The sequence below is a fragment of the Acipenser ruthenus genome, chromosome 3 (assembly GCF_902713425.1).
Source record: "Acipenser ruthenus chromosome 3, fAciRut3.2 maternal haplotype, whole genome shotgun sequence".
In the NCBI taxonomy this organism is placed as follows: Eukaryota; Metazoa; Chordata; class Actinopteri; order Acipenseriformes; family Acipenseridae; genus Acipenser; species Acipenser ruthenus.
This window is the reverse complement of record NC_081191.1, coordinates 39,255,231-39,275,852: the sequence shown is the minus strand read 5'-3', so window position 1 is coordinate 39,275,852 and position 20,622 is coordinate 39,255,231.

Genomic DNA, 20,622 nt, shown 5'->3' with positions numbered 1-20,622 from the left:
ATGTGTTAAACAACTGTTTCTGATTTTCCATCAACTGCTCAGGGGCTGTTTTATAGCACCCAGCAGGCATAAGTTTGGATGGTTGCATATTAACAGCTTCCGAATTTTCAGACAAGATAATGATTATTTCAAGCATTCTCCTTGCTGGAATGCACAAAATGACACACAACCCTTGTGTCTTCCAGTGACAATGTGTTCTATCAGAAATATTCTCAATCAGATGTAAACTAGTGCTACATTTAATTATAAAATATGAAGCAGATGGGTTGTGGGAGTGTCATTACAGAACAATGAGAATAGTTATTCAATGCCCTAGTTTTCTCCAAAAATGTGGTCCTGTATATACAGTCCCGTTTCTCTTTCTGACAAGTCATTTTATCTGTGTCTTGCACTGTACCAAAATTATGAGATGTCTTGCTAAAAGAAAAATGGGTCTGGGCACATCTGGGATCCCGTTTTGAGTAATTGTAATCTCCTGTAATACAGAAGCAATTTTAAAATGGACACAGTAATTGCGATTTGGGGTTCTTTTCATTGTGGAAAAACAAGGGGACATATCATTCAGTTAATTTACAGGAAAGAAAAATCAATTAGCAAATACAGAGATACAGTTTTTTGACAATCATGAGCAACAATAATAAGGCAATGTTCCCTGTGGGATCCCCAGCTAAGATCAGCAACTCTGCGCAGACAGACACGAGCCTGCAACCCCCTGATTGTACAACTCACTATGCAGTAGTCATTCGGGGAGACATGCAGGCAATATTGTTTCTCTATTAACTTGTTTGCAGAAAAGTGCTGTAATGTATATAATAATAATAATAATAATAATAATAATAATAATAATAATAATAATAATAATAATAATATCTTTATTATTATTATTATTATTATTATTTATTTCTTAGCAGACGCCCTTATCCAGGGCGACTTACAATCGTAAGCAAAAACATTTCAAGCGTTACAATACAAGTAATACAATAAGAGCAAGAAATACAATAAAACAAGTAAAGTACAAGTTTGACAAACCACAATTCAATAATACAGCAGGTAATAGTGATAGTTACATCAGGATATGATTAAATAGTGATAGTTACATCAGGATGTGATTAAATACAAAGTACTACAGGTTAAAAACTTGGCAGATTACAGTATTCTGAAGTACAGGATTAAATGCAGTAAAATAGGGGCTGATAAGAGCAAAATAAAGCACATTTACATGAAGGGTGATAGTGTCCCAGGATACAAACAGAGGAGTTCTACAGGTGCTCTTTGAAGAGGTGAGTCTTAAGGAGGCGCCGGAATGTGGTCAGGGACTGGGCAGTCCTGACATCTGTAGGAAGGTCATTCCACCACTGCGGAGCAAGGGTGGAGAAGGAGCGGGCTTTGGAGGCAGGGGAGCGTAGCGGTGGTAGAGCTAGTCTTCTAGTGCAGGCGGAGCGGAGAGGTCGAGTGGGGGTGTAGGGAGAGATGAGGGTATGGAGGTAGCTGGGTGCAGACTGGTCAAGGCATCTGTAGGCTAGTACAAGAGTCTTGAACTGGATGCGAGCGGTGATCGGGAGCCAGTGGAGCGAGCGGAGTAGTGGAGTAGCGTGGGCGAAGCGAGGCAGAGAGAACACTAGGCGGGCAGCAGAGTTCTGGATGAGCTGGAGCGGACGGGTGGCGGACGCAGGGAGGCCAGCCAGGAGGGAGTTGCAGTAGTCTAGGCGGGAGAGTACCAGGGCCTGGACCAGGAGCTGGGTAGCGTAGTTGGTGAGGAAGGGTCGGATTCTTCGTATGTTGCTCAGGAAGAATCTGCAAGTGCGTGCCAGAGTGGAGATGTGCTGGGAATAAGAGAGGCAGGGGTCCAGGGTGACTCCAAGGTTCTTAGCTGAGGAAGAGGGAGAGAGTGTGGTAGATTCCAGAGGAACAGAGATGGAGAGATCAGAGGAGGGGGAGGAGGAGGGAAAGAAAAGGAGGTCAGATTTAGAGAGGTTGAGTTTGAGGTGATGCGAGTGCATCCAGGAGGAAATAGCAGACAGACAGGTAGAGATACGGGAGGAGATGGTGGAGTCAGAGGTGGGGAAGGAGAGGAAAATCTGAGCATCATCAGCATAGAAATGGTATGAGAAACCATAGGATGCGATGAGGGGGCCCAGGGAGCGGGTGTAGAGAGAGAACAGGAGAGGACCCAAGACTGACCCTTGGGGGACTCCAGTTAAGAGAGGGTGAGGTGTGGAGGTTGCTCCACGCCAGGTTACCTGGTAAGTGCGGTTGGAGAGGTAGGAGGAGAACCAGGCCAGAGCAGTGCCAGAGATCCCCAGGTCAGCAAGAGATGATAGTAGAATAGAGTGATCAACAGTGTCAAAGGCAGCAGAGAGGTCGAGGAGAATTAGGACAGAGGAGAGAGAGGCAGCTCGGGCACATTTAAGTGAGTTGGTGACAGACAGGAGGGCGGTTTCAGTAGAGTGAGCAGAGCGGAAGCCAGATTGGAGAGGGTCAAGCAGAGAGTGGTTGGACAGGAAAGCAGAGAGCTGGCGGTGTACAGTCCGCTCGAGGGTTTTGGAGAGGAAGGGTAGGAGGGAGACAGGACGGTAGCTCTGGAGGGAGGTGGGGTCGAGGGTAGGTTTTTTGAGGAGGGGAGTGATCGAGGCTTTTTTGAAGGTAGAGGGGAAGATACCAGAAAGTAGAGAGGTGTTGAGGAGGGAGGAGATGAAGGGGAGTAGAGCAGGAGCAGCAGCTTGAAAGAGGTGAGTGGGTAGGGGGTCCAAGGCACACGTGGTGGGTTTGTGACTCTGGAGCAGGGAGGAGAGGTCAGAGTCTGAGAGGGGCAAGAAGGTGGAGAAGGAGGGTGAGTTAGTAGGGGTTGCAGTGGGTGTAGGAGTTGGAGCGGGAGGGGGTGCGGGGGAGGGAGAGGTGTTAAAGAGTTTGCGGATATCTGAAATTTTAGAAGAGAAGAAGGAGGCAAAGTCATCAGGGGAGATAGAGGAGGGAGGAGGAGGGGGGGGAGGGTTAAGGAGGGAGGAGAAGGTAGAGAATAGTTTACGTGGGTTGTTAGTGGAGGCTTGGATTACAGATTGGAAATAAGCACATTTAGCAGAGGAGAGAGTAGAGGAGAAGGAGGAGAGGAGAGTGCGGTAAAGGTCTAGGGCAGCAGGGAGTTTGGTTCTCTTCCATTTCTTTTCAGCAGATCGCAGTGCGATTCTTGCCGAGCGGAGCGCAGAGGAGAGCCAGGGATGGGGAGGGGAGGGGCGAGCAGGACGGGAGGTGAGGGGACAGAGGGAGTCGAGGGAGGAGGTGAGTGAGGAGAAGAGGGTGGAGGTAGCAGAGTCTACGGAGAGTTGTGAAAAGGAGTCGATAGGAGGGAGGTGAGAGAGAGCAGTGGAGGCAAGGACAGAGGGGGAGAGAGAGCGGAGGTTACGGCGAGAGGTGACAGTGGGGGTGGGAGGAGCAGGGAGAGGGGGGAGAGACAGAGAAAAAGAGATGAAATAGTGATCAGAGAGGTCCAGGGGGGTGACAGAGAGGGTGGAGGGGCAGCAGGCCCTGGAGAAGGTGAGGTCCAGTTGACGGCCAGCTTTGTGGGTAGGAGGGGACGGAGAGAGACAGAAGTCGAAGGAGTGCAGGAGAGGGAGGAATCCAGCAGAGTGGCTGGGGTTGGAGAGATGGATGTTGAAGTCACCCAACAGGACAGTCGGGGTAGACAGGGAGGGGAGGGAGGAGAGTAGATAGTCGAGTTCATCCAGAAAATGAGTGAGAGGCCCAGGGGGGCGGTACAGAACAATGAGCAGGAGTTGACAGGGAAAGGTTAGTTGGACTGCATGAAATTCAAAGGTAGTGACAGAGAGTGAGATGAGATCGGAGGGGACAGAGAAGAGTAAGGAGGGAGACAGGAGAAGACCCGTCCCACCTCCCCGTCCAGTGAGACGCGGGGTATGGGACAGGACGTAGAGAGAGGACAGGGCAGCAGGAGTAACAGTGTTATCAGGGGACAGCCAGGTTTCAGTGAGAGCAAGGAAATCGAGCGAGAGGTGGGAGGCAAAGGCAGAGATGAAATCAGCTTTGTTAGCAGAAGAGTGACAGTTCCAGAGTGCACCAGAGAGTGTGCGGGAGGGGGGGAGAGGCAGAGAAATGAGGTTAGAGGGGTTAGAGGAGCAGTAGCGGAGGGAGGGCAGAGGACGAGGACGGGAGGACAGAACAGGGATGTGAGAGACAGTCATAGCAGGACAAAAGGCACAGTGGAAGCAGTAGGGTGGAGGGTACAGACCTGACTAGTAGAGAGCTTCTTCTAGAGCCCCGTTAGGTTAGGATCTATTGGAGCAGCGTCTCAGCGCAGGCCTCCCCTCGCTGGACTCCCACAGCTAGACTCCCGGCTCTTTTGTCGGTTGGCTGGCGCGTCTGGCTGGCGCTAAAATAGGCTGCTTAATATATATTAAAAAACAACTGCGTGGAAACCAATCAGATAGCAAAACAACTTCTATTCAATTAAACCACTCACCTGGTACTAATCACACACACCAACTCAGCTAATTCAAACACCACCTTACAGAGTTACCAAATGTAGTTAATTAAAGATTACTTGAAGCAGGAGCTAGCCTATCTGCCTCAGTCCCTGGTTCCTGTAGACTGATCACTATTTATATGCACACCCTAGATGGGTTCCACCTCACTTTGCAAGGGGACTGGCACAACTGCTAACTGCTCTATTGACAATACTTTTACACACTTCAAAGGGGATCACACCACTGCAGGAGGCTGTGTGGAGACCAATCCAAATGCAAACCACCCTCCCTGAGAAGTTACAAATTGCAAATCACCTTAATATTCAAATAACCACACTACCTGGTTTAAAATCACATACACACACTCCTCCCTAAATTGAAACACCAACTAATAAAAATAATACTTAAATAGTTAATTACAAATTAGTAGGACCTTTCATAGTGGACCACCATCACAAAGTGCTTTACAAAGCTAGGGTGTGAACTGTGCATTATATGCAGAGTAACTTACAATAGGACATTGATTTAACATCTCATCGGCAGGATGGAGCACAATGAGGTTAAGTGACTTGCTCAGAATCACACAATGAGTTAGTGGCAGAGATGGGATTTGAACCAGTGAACTTCTGGTTACAAGCGCTGGACTTTAACCACTAGACCACACTGCCTCCTATACATTGGATGTACTGTTAGTAAATACTGGCAATTAAAATATTCAGAGACAAAAATGTTATAAACCAGAAGGGTGTTTGCCTAACATGGCAAGTCATGCCATTGTGTGCTTGCAAATTATTATGTTCTTAGGTCTGTTAATAGCCAATGGATGAGTGTTTTCTTTGTTTTGGGGTAACTATTTATTATAACAGTCTGCAATACTACATTGTGAAGGCATGTACACATTCTAAAATCAATCCAGCAAGTTGTTCTCAAGTTATGAGTCACAAGCTTTCATAGAAACAATCATTCAAACAGCCAAAAAAGAAAACATGTTAAAGAAGTAATAGTGGTACAGAAACTTCATTAACTAAGATTTCTGAACTTTGTAGCATTTTTTAATCTACAGTACTTTCTACAGTACTTTCACAATAGTGGGAGGGCAACACAAATCCAGTACTAATTGCCCCTCATGAGAAATTAATTTCTAATCTTAAGAATGACATAAATTGCACATTTAGGTAGTTGCCCAAACTAGCCAGCTATACAGTGGATCCCATGGAAACCACAGTGGCTGCATGTTAAAAAGACTGACTGAAGTGTTGCTTGAAAAATGGCTCTTGCCATCCTCAACGATGATGATGTGCAGAAAGTTACAAGACAGTTTTTTTTTCAGCTGGTGATATTAGTTCAAGAGAACAAGTTATTAAGATATTTAAATACATCTGTAGAAAACTAAATACAGTCAACCTCGGTTAACTCGACATCCCATTTAGTGTTGACTTATCCAAGGTGTCTAGTTAACCACAGGTGCACATGAGCCATGGCATTAACATGTACATAAGTAAAAGAACTCACATGTTTACAATATTAAGTGTTAGTAGTCTGCTCGGAGGAAGGGCAATCAGATCAGCCATGGATTCCCAGAGGTTTACTTCCCCAAAAACTTTTGTTTTCTTCTCCTGCAAGCCAACAATCCTTGTAGGTCTATTCATTCAAGTGGGCTTTCTCTACTTACAGCATTGAGACCTGCTTATTCTTTTGGGGGTCTCTCCATTCGGTCAGGCAGTGAGTCCTCGTTAAGTTAGGTTTGATTGCAAATTAATGTTATAATCAATGTCATTCTGTATTGTCAATCCTTGCATACTCAGCGTTCTCAAATAAATATTTTGTATCTAAAGCACGTGTGATTGGTGTTTCTCCCGAACTACTAAAATACCAGATGGTATCAGTTTTCATTGACAAATTAGATGCTTTAATAAGATTTCCTGACTCATAAACTCTTTTCCACAAGTTAAATCATTTACAGGCAGAATATTTTATTGCCTTTTTTTCTGTCATTATAATACTCATTAAGTGATTCATAAAGCTTTAACTTGGTGATAATGACATTTTCCACAGACATTCCCACAGATAGCAGTACATTTATAGCATTCATATGATACTAATTGATACTTGATACTAATGTTATTCATTAGCTGTGTTTGACTTATACTGAAAATGGTACCTGTCAGTAAACACACAGAACCACAGAGGTACCTGTCTTAAGAAATCATGTGTTCAGTTTATTTGGTGACCGGTTCATTAATGATTGAACCCACTTAATGACACTGAATGTTATCAGATCTTCAACCAAAACCTAATATTAGATAAAAGGGACCCTGAGTGAACAAATAACACCAAAAATAGATATATATATATTTAATTTACATATTTTAAAGAAAGTTATGCAACACCCAATGCCCCCGTGTGAAAAAGTAATCGCCCCCTTAGACTCAATAACTGGCTACACCACCTTTAGCAGCAATAACTGCAACCAAACGCTTCCTGTAGTTATTGATTAGTCTCTCACAGTGCCATGGAAGAATTTTCCATGCAGAACTGCTTCAACTCAGTGAACTGCTCATTTCAGGTCCTGCCACAACATCTCAATGGGGTTTAAGTCTGGACTTTGACTACGCCATTCCAAAACTTTAAATTTCTTGTTCTTCAACCATTCTGATGTAGACTTGCTTGTGTGTTTTGGATCATTGTCTTGCTGCATGACCAATGTGCGCTTCAGCTTCAGCTCACGGACGGATGGCCTGACATTCTCCTGTAGAATTCTCTGATACAGAGCAGAACTTATGGTTCCTTCAATGATGGCAAGGCATCCAGGTCCTGATGCAGCAAAGCATCCCCAAACCATGACACTACCACCACCATGCTTGACCGTTGGTATGAGGTTCTTACTGTGGAATGTAGTGTTTGGTTTTCGCCAGACATAACGGGGCCCATGTCAGCCAGAAAGTTCCACTTTTGACTCATCTGTCCATAGAACATTGTTCCAGAACTCTTGAGGATCATCCAGGTACTTTTTGGCAAACTTGAGATGAGCATTCATGTTCTTCTTAGTGAGCAATGGTTTCCGCCTTGCTACTCTGCCATGAATCCCATTTTTGCCCAGTGTCTTTCTGATGGTGGAGTCATGAACACTGACCTTAGCCAAGGCGAGAGAGGCCTGCAGATCCCTAGATGTTGTTCTAGGGTTCTTTGTGACTTCCTGGACAATTTTACGCCTTGCTGTTGGAGAGATCTCGGCAGGACGGCCACTCCTGGGAAGATTCACTACTGTCCCAAACTTTCTCCATTTGGACAATATGGCTCTGACTGTGGTTAGGTGCAGCCCCAGAGCCTTAGAAATGGTTTTGTAACCCTTTCCAGACTGATAGGCATCAACAACTTTTTTCCGGAGGTCTTCAGGAATTTATTTTGCCTCTAGAACCAGTGTGCTGACAACTTCACTCTGATGGTAAGGGCCAAAGTTAGTCAGATTTATATTGGGCAGGGCTGGCCCAAATCAGGCCTAGTTGTTAACCAAAGTACTCAAACAGCTGACCCTAATTATCCCTTTAATTGGGTTGAGTTAACTAGGGGGGCAATAACTTTTTCACACCTGAAGATTGCATGTTTGATTGCCTTGCACACTAAACAAATGAAAGAAGCACCAAACTTTGGTGTCATTTTTTCTCTCAGATTCCTCTATATACTTCTACAACCCACAAAAAAATCTGACCAAATACAATATGAAAAATGTGCAAAAATGCAGAAAATCAGACGGGGCAAATACTTTTTCACGGTACTGTAGATGTGTGGATAGCAATATAATTTTTTTCGGTTTGTAATGCCCTGAGACCATCAGCTACCGGAAAGAATAACAACATTTTAGAAATGTCTGTCTACATGAAACCACCTTAACAGTCTGTAACAGGGTGCTGGCGTAAGCAGAGCCCGCCCTGCTACCAAGAGAAAACATACATACTATTTTTATTATGAATTGACTTCATTACTATTACGTTTAACCGCGGGAAATAATTGTAGTCCCAACTACACCACCCTCTTTAGTTTAAATATAGAGGTGAGAGATCCCCTAGGATGTCTACGTAATTACCCAAACTATAAAGGCAAACCAGAATAAAGTAGTTCCACGCACAAAGGTGTAACAGGGGAGATCTGTGCTGACTATTTGGCGCATGAGTGGTACTGCAAGAAGGGGGCAGCAGCCTCATAGATCCGCCTGTCAGTCATGGCAGTGACATGGAGAGGTGGGGAAGAGGGTGTGTTGGCTTTCCCTCTCTCTGAGTGGCTTAGAGGCGGGCCTTGGGGGATTGCTCAGCCCATAAGTACTGCGCTTGGTTATGCATTTGGGTGGCCTTGTTTGGGAATACGCAGTGACGCTGGCAGAAGACGCCGGTGTAATAAAGACCAGGCAAGCACGGCTGAGGGAGACAGCCTGCCTTAAAATAAATTAAAAAGTAAAAGAAATAATTACGTACCCAAGGGGATGTGTGTACTTATACAAGGAACTCTGGCCACCCCAGTGTATAGAAATAAATAGCTGAGCATAGGTCGGAGGCCCGTACTGACCGGCTTAGCAGCAGTGGGGGCATTGCGTAAGCAGCACTTGTTTTGTAGTTTTATTACTGTGTTTTATTTCCCCTTTTCATTTCACCTTTTGTTTTCGTTATTATTTTGAGCACTTGTGAGTGCGCCAGCTTTTAACTGTTACCAATATTGGTATTCCTGTGGTCCTGTGTACCGTTGCCGGTACTCAGGCCACGGACAACAGCGCCCTCTGTGGGCTAAAAGAAAAAAACATCTAAAATAATAAAACTGAGCACCAGTGCGGTGTTTTCAAATAAAACTTCTGTCTCCCGTGTGTGTCAGTGAATTGCCCACCACCCTTCCACAAAAGGTTATTCTATTTGAAAGAGCAGATGGGCACTCGCCACACACGCAGAAAGGAGTTTACCCTCCATTTTATCTCTTTTTCCAACCTGGTTTGTTGTTTTAAATAAGCCGCAAGCGGAAACTGATTCAATCAACAAATTAAATATTCACACACACTTTATGCTGTGATCAAACAATAATTCAATATTAAATAAACAAAATAAATGATCATATACACAATAAATCATAATAATAAGAAAAGTGATACTAAATGACAAACAATATTGTGTTACAAGTCCTTAAAAAAATATAACTGGACTATGTGGTGTTTGGAAGAAATCAAATAAATGTTATGACCCACAATTTGGTGTTTAAGCTTGAGTGTTTAGACTGTTAAGAAAATGCTTCTCTTGGTGCTAATTTACAAAAGACTGCTTGCTCACCTCCTAACGGTGATGCTGTAAAAGTAAGGCACAAGTGCTTCATGTTCATTATGGCTGAAAATATTTAATGAAGGTAGTTTTCTGAAGGGAACCAAAAAAACCAGCAGACTGCTTCCTTTAAGAATCGGTAACATGTTCTGTGTTCTCTAAGAAAAAAGATCATTAGAAAATGAATTACAAGCTATAATTATGTTCAGTTCTAGTGAGGGTTATTAGCAGCATAATAAAATCCTAATTGTTTTTTGTCCTGAAGTATAACTTTTAAAACCTATTAGCTTTCTTAAGAAATTCTCATTTAACTTAAAATCTGCAAACGATCTTTAAAAATTGTGTGGGTTTTATTATTCTTTTTAAAATAACAAAATCTGGGGCTTAAAAAAATGCACCCTATAGCTTGGAGAACGTCGGTTTGAATCCAAACTATGCCACTGCCGACCGTGGACGGGAATTCCCAAGGGGCAGCGCACAACTGGCCAAGTCACAGCACACCAGCAATCCTTGTGGCTGGCCAGGCGCCTGCAGGCCAGCCTGTACACAATTCAGAACTGAGTGGTCCTCCTAAACTGTAAGTTCTGGATATGGCTGCACAGCAGGCTTGCAGAGCAAAAAGGAAAAAAGCAGACGGCTGACAGCACTCGTTTCGGAGTTCAAGTCTTTGTCTCCCCCTTGTTAGGGGGTTGCAGCGGTGAGCCAGGTTGAATAATAATTGGACATTCCAAAATTGGGAGAAAAATTGGAAAATTAATAAAAATAATTATTTAAAAAAAAACAAAAAAAACTTACAAACATTTTTTTTTTACTTTTTTCTATCTTCTGTGTTAAGCTGCTTTGAGCTAAATTCAGGAGCTGCTCTACTGTTCCAGTTGCATGCCATATATATATGTCACCCCAGCTAGATTAGCCAAAGTGTTTAAGTAAGTACAACTGTGTAGTGCCAGAAATACAAAAATAAATGTGATGATTACACCGTGTAACAATTTTTTTTTTTGGTTCCTGGGTAGTAAGTGTTATTTCCTAATTGCTTATGCCTCAAAAGTATAGAAAATGGCTATTATTCCCCACAAACTTTGCTTTTGTGACCAGGACAGTAATATTTTGAAATTGACCTATTTCCAGTGAGAAAACGGGCGAATTTGTGTCCTTTTCGTTCACATAAAGTCAGAAAAAAACAACATATGAATCCAAACTAACATGTATTTATACTAAAGTAATACAAAAATGACTACAAAAGATTTAGAAGTGAGTAGTTTTTCGAGATTTACGATTATACTGTAAAACACTTTCACGAATCAGCCCCCAAATGTAGTCTCCCATCATGTTCTCGTTATACTGTCCTTGGTAGCGGCGTTCAAAGTCTAGTATATCCTGGTGGAAGCGCTTGCCTTGCTCCTCCGAGTACGCTCCCATGTTCTCCTTGAATTTATCAAGAGGGACATCCTACAGCCCATTGTGCCATAGTTCTTCACCAGAGACTCAACCAGCTCCACATAGTTTTCGGCCTTGTGATTGCCCAGGAAGCCCCGAACCACTGCGACAAAGCTGTTCCAAGCCGCTTTCTCCTTACTAGTGAGCTTCTTGGGTAATTCCATTGCACTCCAGGATCTTCTTTATCTGTGGTCCGACGAAGACACCGGCTTTGTCCTTTGCCTCAGACAGCTTAGGGAAGAAGTCTTGAAGGTACTTGAAGGCTGCCGACTCCTTATCTAGAGCTCTGACAAATTGTTCCATAAGGCCCAATTTGATGTGCAGTGGTGGCATCAGCACCTTCCGGGGGTCCCAGTCGTACTCATCATACTTCAAGGCGTCCAGCAAGGTCTTGATGCTGTTGTAATCCTCTTTGAGGTGCACCGAGTGAGCCAGGGGAAGAGACGGGTACTTGTTACCATTATGGAGCAGCACGGCTTTGAGGCTCCTGGATGAGCTGTCAATGAAGGACAGTATAACGAGAACATGATGGGAGACTACATTTGGGGGCTGATTCGTGAAAGTGATTTACAGTATAATCGTAAATCTCGAAAAACTACTCACTTCTAAATCTTTTGTAGTCATTTTTGTTTTACTTTAGTATAAATACATGTTAATTTGGATTCATATGTTGTTTTTTTCTGACTTTATGTGAACGAAAAGACACAGATTCACCCGTTTTCTCATTGGTCACAAAAGCAAAGTTTGTGGGGAATAACAGCCATTTTCTATACTTTTGAGGCATAAGCAATTAGGAAATAACACTTGCTACCCAGGAACAAAAATTGTGTTACATAGTGTAATATCTGTTCACTAAATGGCATTTAAGAAATAGTAATTTCTTAGATTATATGTGAATAGTTACTTCATATAGAATTTGCTTGTTTTCATCATGCAGATGTTCCAAATAAATCACCTTCTCAAATAGTGAGTCACCTATATACATTAATCAAGTATAATAAACAGAAATCTTATTTTTTCTGTGTAGGTGTTAAATAAATAAGCAATGAGTGGCAGAAGACATCATTTGGTAATAGCTTTTTAATGAAGCGGACCTGAGTTACTGAGGAAGCTCTCACAAAAGTATTGTATTAATTAAAGATTATAAGTCAGATAAAGAAGCCCTTGTTTTTAATTTGTTTTTTTGACTTGCCTCAGTGGCAATTCCCATTCAGACACCTCAGCCCAGGATCAGAGCTCCACTCAGACAGTTTCCTATTAAATCTGCTAATGCAGAGTGAGTGGCCGCCACTGTGGAGTCTTTCTCTGAGCGGGTCTCCACTGAAGGGCCAACAGATGCTGGAGTGCCAGTGTGATTCACTGATGACTCTGAATAGCAGAGCACTGACTGGAGCTGCTTTGCAAATGGAATGGCATGGTGGTTTTCTGCATGCTCTGTGTCATGCAGCAATGATCACCCACTCTCTGAAAAGCATCTGACATTTTTAGCTATTATAGCTGTTTTAAGGTTCAGCAATTGTAAAAATAAATACTTTAAAGCAAGAGAAGATGGGGCAGTTTTGTATAAAATATGCTTTGAGGTCTCCAGAGAAGTGGTCTTTTCAATTTCATTTTATCTAAACAATATTTAGTTTGGGACTACAGCAAAGATTAGTGCTAATAAGGGTCTGTGTGTGTGACACGATGGCTCGTGTGGTGATGTCAGACCAGGAAGGAAATGACAACAGTACTGTGAGTAAATGCGCTGTTGCGCCAGTTTATTCTAAATCAAATGGTTTAACAAAACAAAACACTGCACACAAAAGAAAACGGCACGATGGCCAAAACAGACAGACAAAACAAACACTGGAGAAATACTAAATAAAACAATTACCGCGCTGGTGTAAAAAATGAATAGCAATTGTAATTATTTGTTTAAAAAGCTTACTCCCGACTTTCTCTCCCATTGTCTCCACACTGAACACCCAACCACAAGTGAGTGATTTGTGCCTCTATATATACAGCTGTGCCAGAGTTCAATTGCTAATTAATCATTCACTTGAACCCCGGCATATGAACTAATTTGTGCAATCTGGCCCACATACTACTACACATCTTATCTGTACGTGAAGTGATTGTGCAACCCTGTGCCTACATGCACATAGACATTTTAAAGCACTCAGCCAACCTTATACCCCGTGCACCAATACATATACACCAACAGTAACACACCACATAAAACATAAAATACGCACAGGGGCGGGGCACCCCACCACAGTATGCCAAAGTAATTTTTTTATGATTTAAATGACGGCAGCAGTTAAATCCACAAACCCCCAACATAGTTTACTGAATTGAAGCTGAATATTATTAAAACATGACATAGCGTATTAACTTGAAATATCAACGAACATATGCTTCCTGAAATTGCTGTGAGACTACGGAATTCAACATTCTAAATTGGGGAGAAAATAGGAGGGGAAATTAATTGGGCTTGCTAAAATAAAAAATAAAAAAATGAGTAAAAATAAGAAACAGAGTCAAAAAGCTATTTCTGATATCATCACCCCTAATAACACATATGGTAAAAGGGTATTTCTACCATATTCCAGATGGTTAATGGCCAGTTAACAAGTAACATCTTGAAAATAACCACAAAAGTGTTCTTTAAGCTTTGAAATCTTTCTAATTTATTTTACAATTTGCATGACTACAGTCATTAACCATTAATTATGAATAACCTCATCACCTTTTCCTCTCCTTTTTCAAGCATCTCGGTTCTTCAATCAATGGGTAATGGATGCGCTGGCTGCCGTGCCAGTTCCAAGGTAACATTTTCTTTTCACTCTCCTATGCCTGCACTTGATTGTACTGGCAGGGAGTCAGATATCACAGAGAAACTTCACGTCTAATCAGAATTAATATCCAGTCATAATTAGATTGGTGGCAGAAGGGAGAGCTGAATGGGGCCCGATGACATGCAAGCATTACACTGACTGCAGTCTGCAACAGTAATCCTTCCGTGCTCCACTGCACAGACAAATTCAATTCCGGTGTAGGGGCGAGGAGATGAAGATCTTATCTATTAGGCGCCTGTCAGGATTTGTAATTGTAACTGCAAATCTTGACTTTGAAGTCCATTTTAGCTGCTATGGCTGCATGAACCCTCAAAGATTATCCATACAATACAATGTGTATTAAAATATGGGAACATCTTTTAAAGGCAAGACTTAGTGTTAGGTTGCCATGAAGTAAACAATACGGAGATTTTGGATACACTTGAGAGTGCAGGTACATTAACTTAATATAGTTACACTGTAGTTACCATTTACTAATATTTACTAACATGCACTGATCGTACAATTATGTGATTTTTGTGATTGCGATCATATCATTTTATTGCACAGTGTGTGCATTTCAAAATGACAAGTTTTAGGGTTCTCAAGTGGCATGGAGCACAGTGTTTCTTCTTACTATGCTGCAGTAGAGCCCACTAATCAGATGTAGACACCTGCAGAGATGGCCACTAGCTGGCATACAGTGGCGAGGTCCTAGGTAAATATTGTAGCAGCAACTGGATTGGTCAAGGATGAGGACGCACACTGATCTTCAGTTCTCCTGAGCTGTTGTGGGGGAATTGCTGCAGTGAGGGTACAAAATACTCCCTTCTAAGATTTGGTAAGAAAAACAGGGGTAAAATAAGTATGCACATGTGGCAAATATTGGCAGGGATGGGGTTAAATTCTCCTCCCTGCCCAGGTTTATTGTGTCAGGTGGGAGTAATTAGTAATCAATTAGCACCCAGCCACCTGCCATAAAAGGAGGCCTCAGCGCCTCAGTAGGGAGAGGTAGCTCACCACAATTTTTATATAAATAAATACAAATAAATGTAAATGACATTTTTAACATTTATGGTCGAACTATATATAGATAGATACAGAACAAGACACAAAAAGACAGATACAAGTTTTATGTGACGCAAAAAAAGATACAGTCAATCAAAAAGCAGTTTTAAAAGTAGGAATAGCTTTATCATTCTATCATGTTCTACCAGAACAGTTAATATAGTTATACCCTTTCCACAGCTTCCAGCCTAAGAAAGAAATCCTGTATATTGCAAACATGAGCATTTAAGACCATCTAAGCGTCAAGGCACAGACGGGATGTACTGTACAGCAAGAATCCCATAATGTTCTATAAGCTACTTATGACTCATAGTGGTGAACCTTGATTGGGCTGTAGGAAGGCTGATTGCCTCCTGCTCTGCCAGCTTAGTCTTGCCATTTCCTACAATGGTTGCAGGCATCACACACCTGGCTAACACAAACTTTACTTTAACAGGAACTACATGCTCCAATAACAATTATGAAAAAGAACAGGCTATTTAAGATTGTATAGAATGGCTTAGTGGTGCTAATTATTAACCACAAATCTAAGCATAAGTAAGAACATTGTATTCTGTCAGTAATAATTACTTTTGCTGGAATAGTTTGTTTTTGTTCTTTGCTTTTCATGTGGAGTCTATTCTGCTTTAAGCTGCCATTTGGTTTTAATAGCATATTGGATTTCAAGTGGTAATTACCTGCCACATTCTTTAAGATCCCACATTGAAATCGCAGTGCATATAATTTTTTGAAATGTGTTCTTTTATAACCTCACAATAGTAAAACTTTCTGAAACCACACCAAGACTAAATAGGTTTACCTGTAAATATTTATTAAAACAGAAGTAAAAGCCAAAATTGATTTAGTTGCCAATCAGACAAATTAAACCAAATCGAATAGCCAAGCAGAGGTAGGGAAGAATCACAGGGAAACAAAATAGCTTTTGTTTGTGACCAGTGAAATACTAAAATAAACGTAATACATTCAATGACAAACAGCTAGAAGTATTTTTATTTTTATTTTTTTCATGTGACCAGATTAATAATATTGCTAAAGTTAGGACATAGGACATTCTGTGTGTTGCCTTAGCTACGGCAGGATAAATATTGGTATTAAAACAACAACTCACAATAATGCCCAATTGCTTGTTATTAAAACAAATATTCAAGGTGTTGCACACGGGGTTTTGTGGCTTCACAACTTGCAATAACAAATAATTATTTTGAGTGTTGTAGAACCCACATTAGTTAACACAGGTTATTTTTTAAAGACAGCTTCAATGTTACTCTTATACAGCGCTTTGAGATTCACATTTAAAAATATAAATGAGCATTATATCATACCAAAGTACACGAAACACAACTATAGACTATATGTGTAAACGACACAGAACTTTTAAGAAAATACATCGATTTTTGTATCTTTTATTGTGTTTTTATTATTTAAGAGACAATAACCAAATACACAGCAAAACCTGTATAATCCTGCCCTTCTACATATCAGCATTCTTTTTTATATAATTTTTGGGTCACAACTAAATCCCTATTAAAATAAATGGTGTGAAACCCTCTACAATCTGGAACACATCTGTTCTGTGAGTCTTGTCTAAAGCAATGTAAACTGACTGTACAGTCTGGCATTAAGTCCTGTGATTTTTCTTTTCTAAGTTTATAATCAAGTATATTGCGTACTTAGTAGCATAGTATGGGAGCACACACACGTACTTCAGAGGATCCAACAACAAAATTTCATGTGAGAGTTTAATTTGTCATATTACATTATAACAGTTTAAATTCCATAAAAATGACAAAAAGCACAGTTGATAGATGTAGATTTATTTTGGTAGCAAAAAATCAACATCAGCATCATTCGCTGTTGAATTAAAATATGTATCGCAATATATCGCAATATTGTCTTTAGTATTGCAATATATTGCAGGGTTCTCCCCAGGCCTTTTCAGCACCTGGCAAAGTGGCTGTCGCTGTCCGGCTGAAAAAACCTGATCTGCCCGTCTTGCAGATGCTACTGTGCCTTTAACAATAAGGATTGATTTCGCGTTGCTGGGTGAAAAAAATCTTGGAACCACATGACAGCTGTGTTACGTCTTGACACAACATTTAACCAATCAGAGAGATGAAGGGGCGGGTGTTCTGTGTTTAGCACTTCAAGAGGCTAAATCACTAAAAAGGACTGCTAAAAATTGTTTTTTTTTTCAAAGCAAAAATAGTGACAAAAATAGTGAATAAGTGGGCGATCGGTGCAATCCATCGCCTATTACTATACAGTATTTGCACCGGCTACTTTATTAAAAAAAATGTTAAGATTATTTTCGGGTATTATCATTCAGTCCATTATTTGTTGTATTATTTTACTGTAAGGTGATATATAATGTATTAAAAAATAATATATTTACGGGTAAACCATTCTGAATATAAATAATGAATGCCGTCTGGATTTTTTAATTTTTTTTAAATCCCAGAAATGCTAGCAAACAAAATGTTTGTTTAATCATGTACTCAATCACCGGCTGCAAAGCAATTATTACAAAAGCAGATCTGCTGGTGTCTAGTAGGAGGTCTGCTTAATGCAAATACAGCATAAATCCTGCCAGTGAACTGCACCTTGATAAACTGGGCGATGATGATTGATGCGTGAAATAATCCAACTTTGCACCAAACACATTTAGCTAAAATCATTGGAAAAGAAAACTGTACTGTGGCATCAGTTAAAAGGGTCTTGCTGCACTAGGTACTATAAATATTGCTTAAAGGATGTGGCATGGTGAGTGTGTCATTTCTAGTATTACGGTGATACAAACTGACACTATCAAGTGGGCAGGATGGTTGGTATGTGGTGGGTTAACAGTTCACATGCATGTAATCAGATTGGCATAGGTTGGAGGGTGGAAACTCTGTCCAGCTCCTTCACCCTTTTACAATATATATTATGTATTTACATAATTGGTTGTAAATAATCAATATTGGTTAAATATGCTCATTCTTGTGCATATCCAGTTGACAGGAAGAGTTTATGTAGTGAGCTGTTCCAGCACTTACAGAAATGCTACATAAGGTGCTGATAAAAGTGCTGACTGCTGAAAGTAAAAGTATAACTCTGCAGAGAGAGAGAGCTTCCCCGCAGATGTCTGTATCTGGTGATGACTTCAGTTTTTGACACAAACTTATCCAGGGGGCGCTACATGTTTAGACTGTTACTTGAACAGCTAAATATTAGCATGGGCCTATGTGGCAGGTTGGCTGTGTAGTGTGACGTCACAGACCCGGAAGATAGACAGACAGCAGTCAGCACTGGAGTAATGGATGAATGCACTAGTGCGCAGATATATTGTAAAATAAAAGGTTTAAACAAAACAGGAAACAAAAAACTTATACAAAACAAAAGGCACGATGGCCCAAAGCAGGCAAACACAACAAACAGACACGGAACACACCAACAAGTTATACACCAGCACGTGTAGCAATTGTTATGTTTTAGTTTCTCTTTCACTCGTGTCTCGTTCTGCCTCTGAACACACTCCATGTTTAGCCAAAGCTGCAGGTTTTTAGCATGAGGGATTAACTGACTATTAATTACCTAGTTTATCCCTCTGCCACATTCGGCACAGGGTTTCTCATATGCGTGGTCAACAGCCTGTTTGTCAATAACCACTCGCTGTTGACCACGCATTCTCACAATTTTATAAGGATGGGGCATTTTAACCCCATCCAGGCAGTAAACAATAATAACAATAAAATGGCGTGATTTTAAATAAACACAAAACAGTACATTTGAATAATAATAACACAAAACATGAAATAAGCACAGTGGCGGGGAGTACACTGTCAGAGCGTATAATAAGGGTTTGTTCTCTCTGCACACAAAGCCCATTACATTGTTGTCAAGTATAAACTATTTTACATTTCCCTTCCAAAGTTATTGCCACAAAGCATAGCGTGGTTTCTTCGTGACAAGTGTGTGTGTATATTTGTATGTGTATTGACTTGTATAAATCTTGGGGAGTTATGAAAATCTTGCACTGTAAGTCAACGGATTAAAAGGTAGGCATACAGCTGAAGTTTCATATTTAAAGGTATCAATGACCTCCTAGCAGTATTACTGTTCCCTGTTCAGAGCAAGAACCTGTAATATAAAGTAGATACAGCAGTGTGACATTACTTTCAGATAGTTTGTACCAACAGTAGCGGCTCCTGACTTTAATAAGTGGCAAGCCTAAACAATAAAGTCTGCTTTTATTGCTTTTGTTGCTTATATATATATATATATATATATATATATATATATATATATATATATATATATATATATATATATATCACATTATTATCTCAGGAACACAGAGGTCGTTTTTAGAGTGCAGGAAACAGTCACTTGGTAGTGTTCACAGGCATAAATATTTATTGTGGCACAGGTTGCACATGCAATAACTGACATTTACAAGACAAGCTCACGACTAACCACATAATACCACCTCCTAAGGAAAGACACAGCATTAAATAATTCCCAGCCCTGCCTACTAAGTATTAATTAGGGCAGCAGTGTAGAGTAGTGGTTATGGTGCTGGACTTGACCGGGGGGTCGTGGGTTCAATCCCAGGTGGGGGACACTGCTGATGTAGCCTTGAGCAAGGTACTTTACCTAGATTGCTCCAGTAAAAACCCAACTGTATAAATGGGTAATTGTATGTAAAAATTATGTGTAAAAAATAATGTGATTGTATGTAAAAATAATGTGATATCTTGTAACAATTGTAAGTCGCCCTGGATAAGGGCGTCTGCTAAGAAATAAATAATAATAATTCAATAAACACTCACACCTGGAATGATTTTTATACAAAAATAAACTCTTATTTAACATTCATCCCATTTACAATAAGCATTCACATATTCTACTTTAAACATGTTTCTTCTCCTTCACACGTTTTTGTTTAACCTGCATGAATAGCATCTCTGTCAAATACACTTTCTCAACAGCATGCATGATACATAATAAACCACAGCTCTATCACCAGAAGAATAACAATCACAAACACAATACCATGCATTTAAATATTATATATAAGCAAATGCATTTCAGTTTTATTTTACTTTTTACTATACGCAATAAAATGCTGCATGTTTCAAAAGGTACTTCATAATATAATAAGAAATTGAATACAGTAATATAGCATACACAGCACATAAGGCAAGCAACTGAATATAACAAAAAATGTGTGGACTCAGTTGAGTGATGCAATTTGTAGAAAAACTCTGTCTTTCTCTCTCGCGACCTATACCCTGCCTGGCAACAGACACATCAAGATTAAGTCTAATTACTTGTATCATGTAGGCAATACAAATACAGTAAAACTTGATGGACATAGGGTGATTGAAGGTGAAATTCACACAGAATCCCACCCATTTTTTGGCTACAGAAAACTAAAAATGGGTGGGATTCTGTCATGTTAGCCAATAGCAATACAGTAGACCTTGGAAAGCATGAAGTAAGGTTTGAAAATGTATGGAACAGGCGTTAGAGGCTAACCGAAACCCA